Here is a 14,020-nt window from a genome sequence, read left to right as displayed (position 1 = left end):
TTCTTCTCTCTTTTTAAAAATGTTTTCATGCTGAAGCCGGTTTGGCTTAGTGGATAGAGCATCGGTCTGCGGACTGAAGGGTCCCAGGTTCGATTCTGGTCAAGGGCATGTACATTGGTTGCGGGCACATCCCCAGTGGGGGGTGTGCAGGAGGCAGCTGGTCGATATTTCTCTCTCATCGATGTTTCTAGCTCTCTATCCCTCTCCCTTCCTCTCTGTGGAAAATCAATAAAATTTTAAAAAATAAAATAAAATAAAATAAAATAAATAAATAAAAATCTTTTCATTTTGAAATAATTTCAGACTTACAAAGACGTGTTGTCAAAAAATAGCACAGAGTTTCTATATACCTTCCATCCAGCTCCCCCAAATGTTAACATCTTATATAACTACTAGAGGCCCAGTGCATGATTGAATCATGCACGTGTAGGGTCCCCTATACGCTTTCGCTTTCTATCGCGGGGGAGCTGGGTGCCTGTCTGCTGGGGCACCAGGCCTTTCGGAAGCCTCTGGCGTGGCTCCCCCACTTTTGATGGTCCGCGGACGTGAGTTCACTGCCCCAGAGGCCCCTTCTGTTCCGCAGCACAGCCATGGCGCAGATGCTGAGCTCGCGCCATCACTGGAGACGCAAGCTCAGCGTCCCGCTGGCCCAATCGGCTACCCGGGCCACCCCAAGTCCCGCCCCCTGCGCCTCCTGCTGGCCCAATCGTGGGTTTAGCGGAGTGATGGTAATTTACATATTACCATTTTATTAGGTAGGACAATACCATTATCAAAACCAGTAAACTAACATTGGACAATACTTCTAATCTACATTACTAACATTTTATTGTTTGTCTCACTAATGTCCTTTTGCTAATCCATGATCCAGGAGTTTATTAGAAGTTAATTAATTTTTTTAATGTTTTCTGAAAACCAGGTTTGTTTTCACTGATTTTTCTCTCATGTGTGTATGTGTTTAATTTTATTAATTTTTGTTCTTACTTTATTCTTCCATTCACTTATTTTGAGTTACCTTTCTTTTCTTACTTTGCTAATATGGAAAATTAGATAATTGATTTTAAAACTGTCTTCACTAATATAATTTTATAAAGCAATACATTTCTTTCTAAACAATGTTTTAGCTTCACCTTACACTTTTTGATATGTGGTGATTTTTATATAATTATTTTAAAAATATTGAATAATGTCTTTTGTGATTTTTTTTTTGATTTGTGGATATTTAGAAGTGCCTTGTTTAATTTCAAAATATTTTTAGTATTGATTTCCTATTATTTGTATGTATATATGAGAATATATACTCTGTGACTTTGATCCTTCTAAACTTTTCAGCTTAGCTCATAGTCTAGCATGGTAGATGTTTTATGTGTACTTGTAAAAATGTGTCTACTGCTATCATTGGTACATTGTCCTATAAATGTCAACTAATAGAAGTTTCTTTATACTTTTGTTTGACTTTTATGCCTTTGTGGATTCTATATATACATTAAAATTAATTACAAAGAGATGAATTGTAAAATCTCCAACTATAATTGTGAATTTTTATATTTCCTTTGAGCCTGTGAGTTTTGCTTTATGTATTGTAAAGTTCTGTTAGTAGATGCTGTGCACACATTAAGAATGATTATGTACTCTGGATGCATTTGTCATTTTCAGCATTTAAGTGTCCTGCCATATTTCAGATAATATTCCTCATCCAGAAAACTACTTTGTTATTAATATAGCTATCTCAGTGTTTGTATGATTTATCTTTTCTCCTCCTCTTACTTTTAACCCATGTCATTGTATTTAAATTTGTTCTATTTATAGCATATAGGTGCTTCTTGCTTTTAAAAATATTGAGCAATCTCTTCCTTCTAATGGAGTGCTTAGACAATATACATGTAATAAAATTATCACTATATTTGGTTTTTATTCTACCATCTGGCTATTTGCTTTCTATTTGTACTATTTTTTTTCTGTGTTTACATTGTCTTTTTTTTGCCTTCTTAATGATTTCTTTAGTAGCTTTAGTATTCCAACTTATCTTTTTATTCTAGGGTTTACAATAATAATGTTCAACTTATACTGTATGTCTTTAATATTTACTTCCAATGAAAGTCTTACCTTCATACAGTATGTGTTTATTCCCGCCATCATCCTTTGTACTATTACAAAGTGTCATATATCTTATTTCTACATATTTATAAAATGCATAATACATTTTTTAAACAGCCGATTATCTTTTTTTTAAATATATTTTCATTGATTTCAGAGAGGAAGGGAGAGGGAGAGAGAGATAGGAACATCAATGATGAGAGAGAATCACTGATGGGCTGCCTCCTGCACACCTCCCACTGGGGATCAAGCCCACAACCCGAGCATGCACCCCTGACCGGAATCGAACCTGGGACCCTTCAATCCGCAGGCCAATGCTCTATCCACTGAGCCAAACAGGCTAAGGCACAGCCAATTATCTTTTAAAGAAAATTAAGACTAAGGAAAAGTCTTCATACACATATTTTTATAATTCCCATATTTACCATTTTCAGTGTTCTTTATTTCTTGGTGTAAATCGAAGTGTTTTGTTTTTTTTTAAATATATTATTCTTTAGCATAAAAAACTTCCTTTAACATTTCTTGTAGCGTGGCATTGCTTGCATTAAACTCTCTCAGCTTTTGCTTTTCTAGAAATGGCCTTATTTAACCTTCATTTGTGAAGAATATTTTCACTGGATATAGAGTTGTGGGTTGACACTTTTTCCCTTTTAGCGTGTTAAATATGTCATTTCACTGTGCTCTGTCTTGCATCATTTTTGATCTGTGGTCATTCTAATCTCATCCCTCTGTATATGATCAGGCTTTGTTTTCTAGCAGCTTTTAAGATTTTTCTCTTTATTACTGGCTTTCAGCAACTTGATTATGATGTGATGTGGGGTGGTTTCTTTTTGTTTATTCTGTTTGGAGTTTGTTGTGCATCTCAAATCTGTGGGGTTTATAATATACATCAAAATTGGAAAATTTTAGCTATATTTTTTAGTTTTGGAAATTCATTTTTCCAGATTGCCTTTTTTAAACTTCTCTTTTCAAATTGGTTTATTACCTATATAGTTCATGGGGTTTAATTTTTCTGTTTGTTATACTTGCTAAACATTATGGTTTTTTATTTATAATTCTCCTCCTCCCCCTTGTCTTCTTTCTCCTCTTTCTTTTCCTCCTTTGTATTGATATTTTATTTTTTTGCCATGATAGCACTTGATACTCTATTCTATAGAATAATTATTTGGGGCAAATTTAAATTTTGCCTTTGCTAAGACCCTGTGGGTATCACTAATTCCAGAGCAGATATTATGCTTATTATCTGTTTGAAATCTCTTTCCTAGAAGTGGAGTGTGAATTCTAATGCCATATCTCCTACTGCCTAGACTTGGGTTTCCAATTTTCTGTGGATACATCTTATATCACATACTGTTCAGAGCAGTTAGTTGGATTCCATGTCAGGTTCTTCCAGGCTCAGAGCCTTACTCAGGAGGTCAAAGTCACTTCATTGTGCCTAAGGGCCCTGATTCTAAAACTTCATCCCCTAGGCATTTATTTTATAACCAAATATGTTGCCCCTATAGGCCACTTTCCTTTTATTTTCATACTTAGCTATGGCTTTGAAAAAATTTTTTTCTGATTTTGAAAGCTGCAAGCTTTCCTTTTCTACTTTCAAGCTCGTTTATGTGTGGTCTATTACTGCATAATGTTTGCAGTGGTTAGAATTTCTTTCATGAGCTTTATTAACTGAAATTCTTACATGTCTTCATTATTAAATATGAATAGAAAACCAAAGATCATAAAATATTTGAAGAATGAAATATGACAAGAGATTGATTCTAACATAAACAAAGTATTCAAAGGAAACATAGATATTAAATAATAAAGAAAAAACAGACCAAAACTTTTATTTATTTACTCAGAGGCATGTAAGCTAATACTGCATTCACAGCATAACAGAGTCCTATGAGAAAGGAAGATTCAGAGAACAAGAATGAGATCATGATGATTACAATAATCTGCCAAAGCAAAACAATCTGCAGTCAAAAAATCGGGCTGAAGGATTTAAAGTAAAACATTTCCAAGATACCTTTCTCTGTAAAGTAGAATGGCAATAAGTAGAGACAAAAATATGACAGAAAAGATAAGTGACACAAGACTTATGCAAGAGGCCTAACAGTCAAGAATAGAAGTTATAGAAGGAAAAGATATAGGAAGTGAATGAAAACTATCAAAGAAATAGTAGAACATGATTTTGAAGAGCTAAAGGATATGATAAATGATAAATGGAAAAATTATTGTTAAATTTCAGAACACTAAGGATAAAGAACTAAACACTTGCAGAGACTAAATAAATAAATAAATAAATCAGATAAGTATGATACCTCTGTAGAATTGACCTTCTATCATTATAGTAAATGCTAGGTTATAGTAGAAAAATACTTTCAAAGTTCTGATGAAAATTATTTTCAACTTGGAATTCTATACTCTGCCAAAGCATGAAAGAAATGTAAGACCAAAGTAAATATATTTTAAGACATGAAAGAGTTAGAAATCTGTTCCTCACAATGACCCATTCTTTTTTTTCCTCCCTAGGTCAGCAATGGAAAACAGATTTTGCTTAGACATATTCAGCTAAGCTAAAGAAAATTGCATTCCTCTGCCTCCCTTGCAGCTATGGATGGCTAATGATCAAGTTCTGTCCAATGACTTATAGTAGCCTAGAGGCCCAGTGCACAAAATTCGTACATGGGGGGCAGAGATCCCTCAGCCTGGCCTGCACCCTCTCACAATCCGGGACCCCTCAGAGGATGTCTGACTGCCAGTTTAGAGGATAATAGTGTTGGGCATAGGATTTGTCTATAACAGGCAGTCGGACATCCCTCTCACAATCCAGGACCACTGGCTCCTAACTGCTCGCCTGCCTGCCTACCTGATTGCCCCTAGCAATTCACCTGCCTGCCTGATTGCCCCTAACTGCCTCTGCCTCGGCCCCCACTGCAGCGGCTTCGTCCGGAAGAACGTTTGGAATGATGATGTCTGGAAGGTCATTCAGCTGTCTGGTCTAATTAGCATATTATGCTTTTATTATTATAGATGTGTTATGAAGGGGCTTCAAGGAGATATTCATAAAAGAGAGAGATCATTTTCTGCTTATTTATTCTGATTTGTAGGCATGGTAGCTGGAGTTCTAATTTTGACTTTCTTGGATTCCTTGAGAATGAAAGCCATGGGAGGAGGATAATGAAAAAGAAAGATGGAAACCATGTTTCTGATGACAAATCAGACCACCATGCCACCTCTGTACTGCCAAATTTCTCCTTGTAATGGAAAAATAAATTATTTCTTTCTTATGTTACATTTATTATTAATTATTCTCTTAGATGCAGCTACAGTTAATCCAAACTGACACAGAAACTACTTGAGGATATATGTCAATAGATGACAAATTGGATTTTATTTTTGCATTCAGTTGCCCATGTTCTGGGCAATGATCTGTAATGGAAGTGTGTGAAGGGGGCTACAAAGAAACCGTGGATTTAACTCAAGAGGATTATAAAAGGAAAAACCAGGAGGATATCTGTGCCTAAAGAATATAAAACATATTTCAAGAAAAAAATAAAGGCAACTAGAAACTCCAGGGAAAATATAAAGTGTTAAAAATGGCATTGGTTTGTTCTATAATGAAATCCACATTTGGTCACAATGGACGTTTGTTTGATGGCAGTAGCAGGGAGAAGACCCTGTAAACTTGTCCCAGACCTGAGGCCTCTAATAAATCTGTCTATGGAACCCCACCCCTCAAAATTATTTAAACAATAATTAAAGCCCTTAAGAGGGGAAGTTTTTTTCTAGAAATGATCACTAGTTATTTCTACTGCAAATTTTTAATCAAACTAAGAAAATTACTATATATATATATATATATATATATATATATGTATATATATATATATATATATATTTTAAAGATACATTAAAATGTCGTTGTCTTTTCATGAATTTATGCTCACTCTTATTATGTTTGGAAAAGTTTTTATTATACAGAGATTATCATTTATATTCCACTGCTTCTGATAATTTCTTCAGTAAAGCCAATTATAGCATTTTTCAAATACCTCAGTAATAGTCCTAGTAACCTTCTATTTTAACTGTTCATCTTTCCTACTAGACTTGAACTCATTGATTGCATAAACAGCAATTTCCGGACCTATATTTTCATAACTTAGCCCAGCATCAAGCACACTGTAAGTGCTCATGTTTATTGAATGAATTAATGTGAGGAAACTTCATCTGATTATTATGAGAACATGTTATTTTTGGGCTGTTTTCTCAAGAAGGGAAAAAAGAAAACAGTGAGCAATGTGATAGAAGAGGAAAGGAGAATACTGAACACATTTACTAGAAGTCCCTTTTCCAAAGCACTTAAGCAGCAACAAGCATACCCTCGGAGCATGTCGAATGATATTTCAAAGCCTCTCTTCACAGATCACCTTGCAATCCCAGGTCACAAGGTGGGAGCTGCCAGCAGTCCTGGTATCAAACCACTGTACCAGCTTCCAGCCCTCCTTTAAGTGAGGTGCCTTGCGATGGACTAGCCTAGGGTAACTGTGCCAACTTACAGCTGCCCTGTCCCTGTCTCCCTGCCAAACAGACTCAGACTTCAAGCGAGTAGTTTCACAAGCCTGCAAGGAACGGATATTTATAAAGACAAGTTATGTTGTGGTCATATTCACATAGCATCACAATCAGCTCAGCATCCAGGCAAACCAGAGCCCTGTCTCCTGTGAACAATTGTCTTTATTGACCACAGGGCACTGAGAGGAGAGGCACATGGGGAAAATGAGGGGCAGGTGGGTCTGACCAGCTTAACCAGATGGAAGCACACAGCCTTTCTTCTTGCTCGGGACCTTTGTTGGAGGCATTTGACTTACAGTGGAAAGAACATGCAATGTAGAATTAATGGACCTTGTCCTTGGTCCAGGCTCTGCTACTTACTGGCTTTGTGTCCTTGAGCAAGTGCCTTTCTATCTCTGGGCCTTGTTTCCTCATTTGGAAAATGTCAACCTCATCATGTTATTCTGAGGATTATAAAGAAATAATGGATGAGAGCATCCTCTGCAAAATGTAAACTATATTTCTCTTTTTCAAACAGGAAGATGCCTCAAGGCAGTTCAGCATATTGTGTTCAACTCTTAAGTAAAGAACGTTAAAGAGAAATATTACCAAATTAGGAAAAATTGCTTGTGTTAAGAAATAGTATGAGAAAAAAAAAAACTCTGCTAATGCTTAATATTCTTCTTTGTTTAGCAATCCACTAGTCAAATACTACTGAGCCTCTCCTCACCATAATAAAAAATACTTAGTGTCTACTATTCACTCATTCAGTAAATATTTATGTTCAAGCGAAAGACAGTGAGTTAAGCCCCATGAGTGAACTAGTAAGGACAGAGAATCCACATTTATAATTAAGATTTATAACAATTAAGACTGTGCTAGATAAGTATCATATGAGTAATTACTCGAATCATAGCGCATCAGACCTGGATACCTACATGATACCTAACCACATTCAATTCTTACCTAATGCATGGCATTCCCTTTACTAGACTCTAAGAACTCACTATGTAGGAGGCATTCTATTCCAATTGGACCTAATTGTTAGGCCATCTAACTTTTCATTATATTCAACATTCAGTCCTCTGAAAGCCCCATTATCTTCCTCTTCCATGTGAACACCACTTGGTTATGTAAAGATGGCCATGATTCTTCCTCGCAGGCCTCCTTTCGCCAGGGTATATAACCCCATTCTCCATTCCCTTGGTCCCTTTCCTCACCACCTTGCATTGTCTCTGTGGGCCTACTCCAGTGTGTCCTGTGTCCTGCTCAGTGTCACATTCAACTTGGCCTTGGCATTCTCGAGTGATTCCACCAGGGCAGATAGGATGGGACTCTAATTGCTGTGTTTGAAATTCTGATTGGCATTCACATTTATGATCATAGAGGTTACTGGCAAACCCTAATTTTCTTTACATTTAGTGTATCTTCCTTTAGGTGTAGCTATACTCTCTCATTACATATTTGTGAAGTTTCTTTTTTAGAACTAAGTTTAGAACTTCACAATTATGCTTACTAAATTTTATTTTTATGCATTATCATAAGATCCTATCACTTACACAAGTTATTTCCAATATAGTATAGTACGTACTAGGAATATAGGGAGAATTATTACAAGGTCAATGCATAGTTTATAGTCATGCATTGCCTCTGCAATTTTAGCTGTGATTCACTTTTAATCACTCCCCATAGTTCTATTTATGATGTCAATGTTCTCCAACTTCCCCAAGAAGTTTCCAGAGAAAGGACCCATTTGATTTACCAGCAAGAGTTTCCTATTTAGATTTTGAATAACCCTTCCCACCAAGAATCAGAGCAATGAGAAATAGACATAGAAGTTAGATAAGGACTCAACTATCAGCTTTATTGTCAATAAAATTAAATTCAAGGACATGGAATGGCACCCCTAAGATTGCACAGCCTGTATGCTGGCTGCACAGTGGAGGTGCTCAGCTCCTGTGAGCTTACTTGCCTCCTTGCAACTGGAATACAATGTAACATCCATGTCCTGCAGAGAGGCAGACAGACATAGTTCAAAGAGCCCAGAGCTGCACACACAAAGGCCAAATTCCCACATCAGATTCACTCCTCCCTTGGTGGGACCTGCTCTCTCCTCACTTCTCAGCACAGGAGAGAGCAGGTCCCACCCATCTCCTTGCATTCACAAATGAGTCCTGTTGCTTTGTCAGCTGCAGGATGAGGCTAGTGGTGTGGGTGACCTCCTTCCAGGGTGACCTACTTGTTCATACTCAAGACCCTGTGGCCATACCCATTTGCCCAAGGCCTTGCAAGGGGCTGACCATAGAATTGTCCACATTCTTCCCAGCATGTCCTTCCCTCTCCTTGGAATTGCTCATCACACTCTGTAAGGGCTGGTTAGGCACCTGGACATGGCGGGAAGTATCTGCTTCCTGGGTTTGCTTTCCTCTCTCTGAGGTCCTGGTCCTCAAGCTGTGCTGCCCTGGGTGTGGGCTGACAGGAGCAAATGAGCTCTGCTGTTGACATGCCTCTTCATCCTGCCCTTCTGGAACCTTTCAGAGTTATGGAGGTATCTCCTTTTTCCTCTTCCAATTCCAAAAGCCTGACAGGCTTCCCCACTTTCACTGTTACTCCTATGGTTGGCTTGTGATGTTTTTGTTTCTGGTTCAAATAGTTCCCCTATTTTGTGCAAGTTACCTGGAAGCTTCTGCAAACTTCTCCTCTAATTTAGAACAATTAGGGTATACATGACAACTACTTGAACCGTGTGTCTCCTTATTGGCTTTCCAGAATTTGGTTGGCACCAACCCCATACAGGTGTGATTCCTGGGTGCATTTGCTTCTGTGAGGAAAAGCCAGGTCATAGAACCCCATTCACAAAATTTAGAAGTTATGTTTTACTGTTATCCAAGCCCTTCCCCTTTTCTGTACTAATATGACCTTGTTTTCAAAATAATTTCATGATCATCATCTCATTTGGGCCTCAGAAGGTCTCATGAGTGAGGCAAATCATGATTCTTTCTTTCCTTCATATTTCCAGGGTCAGAAACAAAAAACAGTGGTCATCAGCCCAAGGCTGAGAGGAGGGTTACCTGGTTACCACTGCATGCACTTCCAAATGACACCATGTCTGACCCAAAGCCAACACATGCTACGGCATCTATGTGCACAGACCTTACAGGGCAGCCCAGCAACCACAAGGACTCAGGACTAGTTGACCTGGTGTTACTCCCCCAGGAAGCCAGACCCATCAGCCCCAGCCAAATGCCCTGATTTGAGAAGGTACATCTCCTGGTGTAAATGGAAGAGAATTACTTATTGTGGGGGATAAAATATAAAAGAATAAAATAAAATGAAAAGCAACACACATGTTTTGGGTGACATTTTAGTGGCAAGAGCCAGAGTTTAAATGCATTGGAAACTGATGGGAGATGAAGCAGTAGAGTGACATGGTTTTATGCTATGGCATGTTGGCAGTGTTATAATAGCTCAGACAGAAGGAGAAACAAAACACTCACGGTGTCCTACTAACGAGCTGGTGGAAGAACTCTGGTGCTACCTGGTAAAGCCATTGGGGAAAATGTGGATGGACCAGAAGCAGCACTTCCTTATTCACTCTTCCCATTAACATAATGGACAAATTATGTTAATGGGAAGAGTGAATCACGGGCATGCATCCAGACAGAGCTTGCAACACTGTGAAGGTTTGGCTTTAATTCAGACCATATCTTTGTCCCTCCATCCTTTATTAAAATGAGAGCATAATAAAAAAGAGAAATAATAGAAACTAAAACCTCCCACCAAGAAAACCTCTGCTATTTTGGATAACTCTTATGCCAAATTTTTCCACTTTAATGGAACGAGAAAAATAATGCAAAGGAATCCATGTGTGCAGATGACTTAAGTGCATCCACTCGCCTCCCAAAGCAGCCCGTTTCCAAAGGGCACAGCTCGGCTCCTGCCATGCCTCTTTTGTCTGTTTAATTTACTCACAATGCATCATTCTCTAAGGAGTTGTGCCCAAGTTCTCTCTCTCCCACATTGTCTTCAAACCTGGTTACCACTGCATGCACTTCTAAATGATAAGGCGCCTGGGTCTAAACTTTGATATGTTGAGAGAAAACCCAAACTGACAGTTGGAGGAGGCATAAAGAAGAAGTCACTGCCCCTTTCTCCCTCATCCCAAATGTCATCCCTTCCTTGTCCAGGCCGGGCAGGCAATCGGCATGAAGAAATGAGCACACATTTGAAAGTTTCTGACAGGTGTCATGGGCGTAGGCACTGAGCTGCCAGGAGTGATGGAGCTTGATGTGACAGTGGCAGAGCCATCGAGGCTGGCTCCAGGACATGCAAAGTTTTCTGTATGTCAATCCCAATCCTTGTCATGCCCTGACTCCAGGATGGTAACTACAAATGGACAGAGCCAGTGGGAAGTGTTCAGAAAACTTACAAACAGCCTTTCCTGGTAAGTAATGTTGCCAAGCCACAGTAACATAGGATCAGGCACCTGAAATGGGTGTGCTCCAGCTGGGGAGGGGGAGGCAGGATGGGTCCCACTGGTTTGGTGGGGTTGGCTTGTCCTCTTCCTTTGTTCTCTGCACTGGCCTCCAAGTCAAGGGGTTCTTTTCCAGTTCTTTTCCACATTTCTGCATGTGATTTTGGGGCTGCCAGCATTTTCCTATACGAGTGACTTCTGATGACTTTAATTTCTTTAATACAATAATCTCTGCAGCAGATCCTGGAGGATTTAAATATTAGGCAAACCTGCTCTTCTGACCCAGCTGGAGAGTGACTTATAATAGGAGAGGAGAGCTAGCTAGCTTCTCGGTTCCGCTGTGCAAATAGTTTCATAAATATTGCTCTGTTGCATTATTTTGAAATACTGCTTCTTTTAACAGTCTGCCAAAGTCAAATATTTCTGCTACATAAGAATCCATGGCTAGGCCTCTCAGCCAGCCAAAGTAACAGGTGGTCACCAAGATCACCTGGTGGGAGAGCCCAGCTTGGTTAACTGTAGCTCAAAGTGATGGTTAACTGGCATTAAGGCATGATGGATGACAGCAGATGTGTGTCTTATCTTTAGCCTGGCCCTTCAGCCTACTTAACAGGGAATATATTTGTTTAATAATTCTTAGTGCAACACACTGACTTGTAGTTGAGAATTTTCAAATAACATAAGGACTTTATAAATGCATTCATTAAAAATTCTAACAAATATTTGATAAAAAGTAAGTGGCACATGTAGGCTCTGAGTCTAAAAATTTTTGGAGCCTCAAGCAAAATGATAAATCAGATGTGGTGTGAATGTCTCCCTCTCCAAATGGCAACCCCGGATACCAAAGTGGAAAGAGAATTCTAGAGTCACAGTGACCTAAGTAGACCTGAAATCTGAGAATGGCAGGGCTCTAGTAGATATTTTAATCACAACCTGCACTGTAGAGTTCAAGGTGAGTTTGGGCCACATATTCTACTACTTCTTAACTTCAGCCAATTTCTGCTCTGGTTTTATCCTTGATGACTGGAAGTGACCCTTTGAACAGAGCATTTCCTTTGGGGGGAGGCGCAGGGCACAGGCCAGCTACCTGAAAGCAATGATAGTGTCAGCTAATGTCAAGACCCACAAGCCCTTGCTCTACACACACCAGTCCCAGAACTTCATTCTTTTCCATGACTCCAGCTCCCATTTCTACAGTGCTTACCCCTAAGTGTGTCTTCCTAACCCATCTATACTCCAATCTCTCACATTGCATCTCTATACTGACAATAATCCCTGAAACACATATATCCTAGGCTGAAGGAATCTGTTTCTCCCATCAGTTGAGTTCTCTGCTGGGTACTCTATTCTGCCTGTGGTTCTTTTATTCTCCTGGTGGCCCAGCCTCTACTTGTAAATCTCAGTAGGAGTCTACATTTTCCTCTTCCTTTGACCCCTATAGTCAAACAGTCATCCAAACCTGTGAGTTTTCTTACACAAAACCTCCAACATCTGCTCCCCCTCATTTTGATTCTTGAAATAATGTTTTTAGAGGGTTTTTAAAAAGTAAGCATGTTCATCTTGAACTTTTCAAATAATAAGGCAAAGCATAAAAAAGAAAAACACATACTGCCTATAAATAGCTCATAAAATTAGGTGACATTCTTCTAGATTGCTCTCGATTCACATACAGTATATTGATGGTTGGATGGATGGATGGATGGATGGATGGATGGATGGGAAAATATCTTCTAAAACCAAATTATGCTATTCATGTTATTTTAATAAAATCGTCTTATATAATAAAAGGCTAATATGCAAATAGATTGAACTGCAGAACAACCGAACAACCAGTCACTATGACATGCGCTGACCACCAGGGGGCGTGCATGGAACATGGCCAGCATCAGCCGCGGTGGGATGGTGGAGCAGGTGAGTGGGGGCACCAGACCAAGGTGGGGCACCGGTCACTGTCATTGGGGTGAGCCTCTGGTGGTTACTGAAAATTCTTTGCTCCCGCACGCCACAGTCCGGCCCAGCACTTGCACCTACTGCCAATGCCCAGTGCTGGCCCCGATTGCTCAGTGCCATCAGCGGATGTGAATGGCAGCTGCCGGCCCCGATCACCCCTGAGGGCTTCTTCCCCTCCCCCTGCTCCTGAGGGGTGATCTGGGCCAGCAGCCGCCGCTCATACCCGCGGATGGCATTGAGCAATTTGAGCCAGTGCCAACAGTGGGTGCGAGCAGAGAAAGTGCTGTCAGTTCATGGGAGTGGCAGTGGGAGTGGCGCTGCTGGCAGACAGGGTACCAGGAGCCGTGGTTGGAGGGGCCAGGCGGGGGCCCAAAGGATGGGCCGAGACCCGCCCCTGTGCCCCCCGCAGCCTCACGGCCCACAGTTCCTTTCAAGGTGCATGAATTTGTGCACTGGGCCCCTAGTTAAATATAATTTTATTTCATTTTAACAGGAATATAGAAAAACAATGAAAATTAAGGGAATTAATTACTTTCAGCTATTTCTTTACCACAAGATATATAAATGCCTTAATTATCCAAGGTTAAAAAATACAAGTTTAAGAGATTGTGGCAGTATTATCCTTCTTAAATTCTCACTTCAATTTTAGTCAGTAGTAATTGAGTTCACTTGTTAGACCCCTACTCCCACCACCCAAAATTTTTTCCAAGCCTTACAACATTTACATTTTGTAGTCATAATGTACAAATTATGATGATAGATAGATAGATAGATAGATAGATAGATAGATAGATGAATACCCAGGACTCCCTGTAGCATTCGTATTATATGTTTGGAGTAGGAGAAAATATCTTAATTTTGGCACAAAGCAAGAATATTTTTCAGCTGATCCTGGAAAGAGTGCTAAAATTATAGAGCAGTCAGCCTAAAGAGGAGGATGCCTCATTGTCCAGTGGTAAT

The sequence above is a fragment of the Eptesicus fuscus genome, chromosome 17 (genome assembly GCF_027574615.1).
Source record: "Eptesicus fuscus isolate TK198812 chromosome 17, DD_ASM_mEF_20220401, whole genome shotgun sequence".
Classification (NCBI taxonomy): domain Eukaryota; kingdom Metazoa; phylum Chordata; class Mammalia; order Chiroptera; family Vespertilionidae; genus Eptesicus; species Eptesicus fuscus.
The sequence above is the reverse complement of the archived record's forward strand: the minus strand, read 5'-3'. Positions refer to the sequence as shown.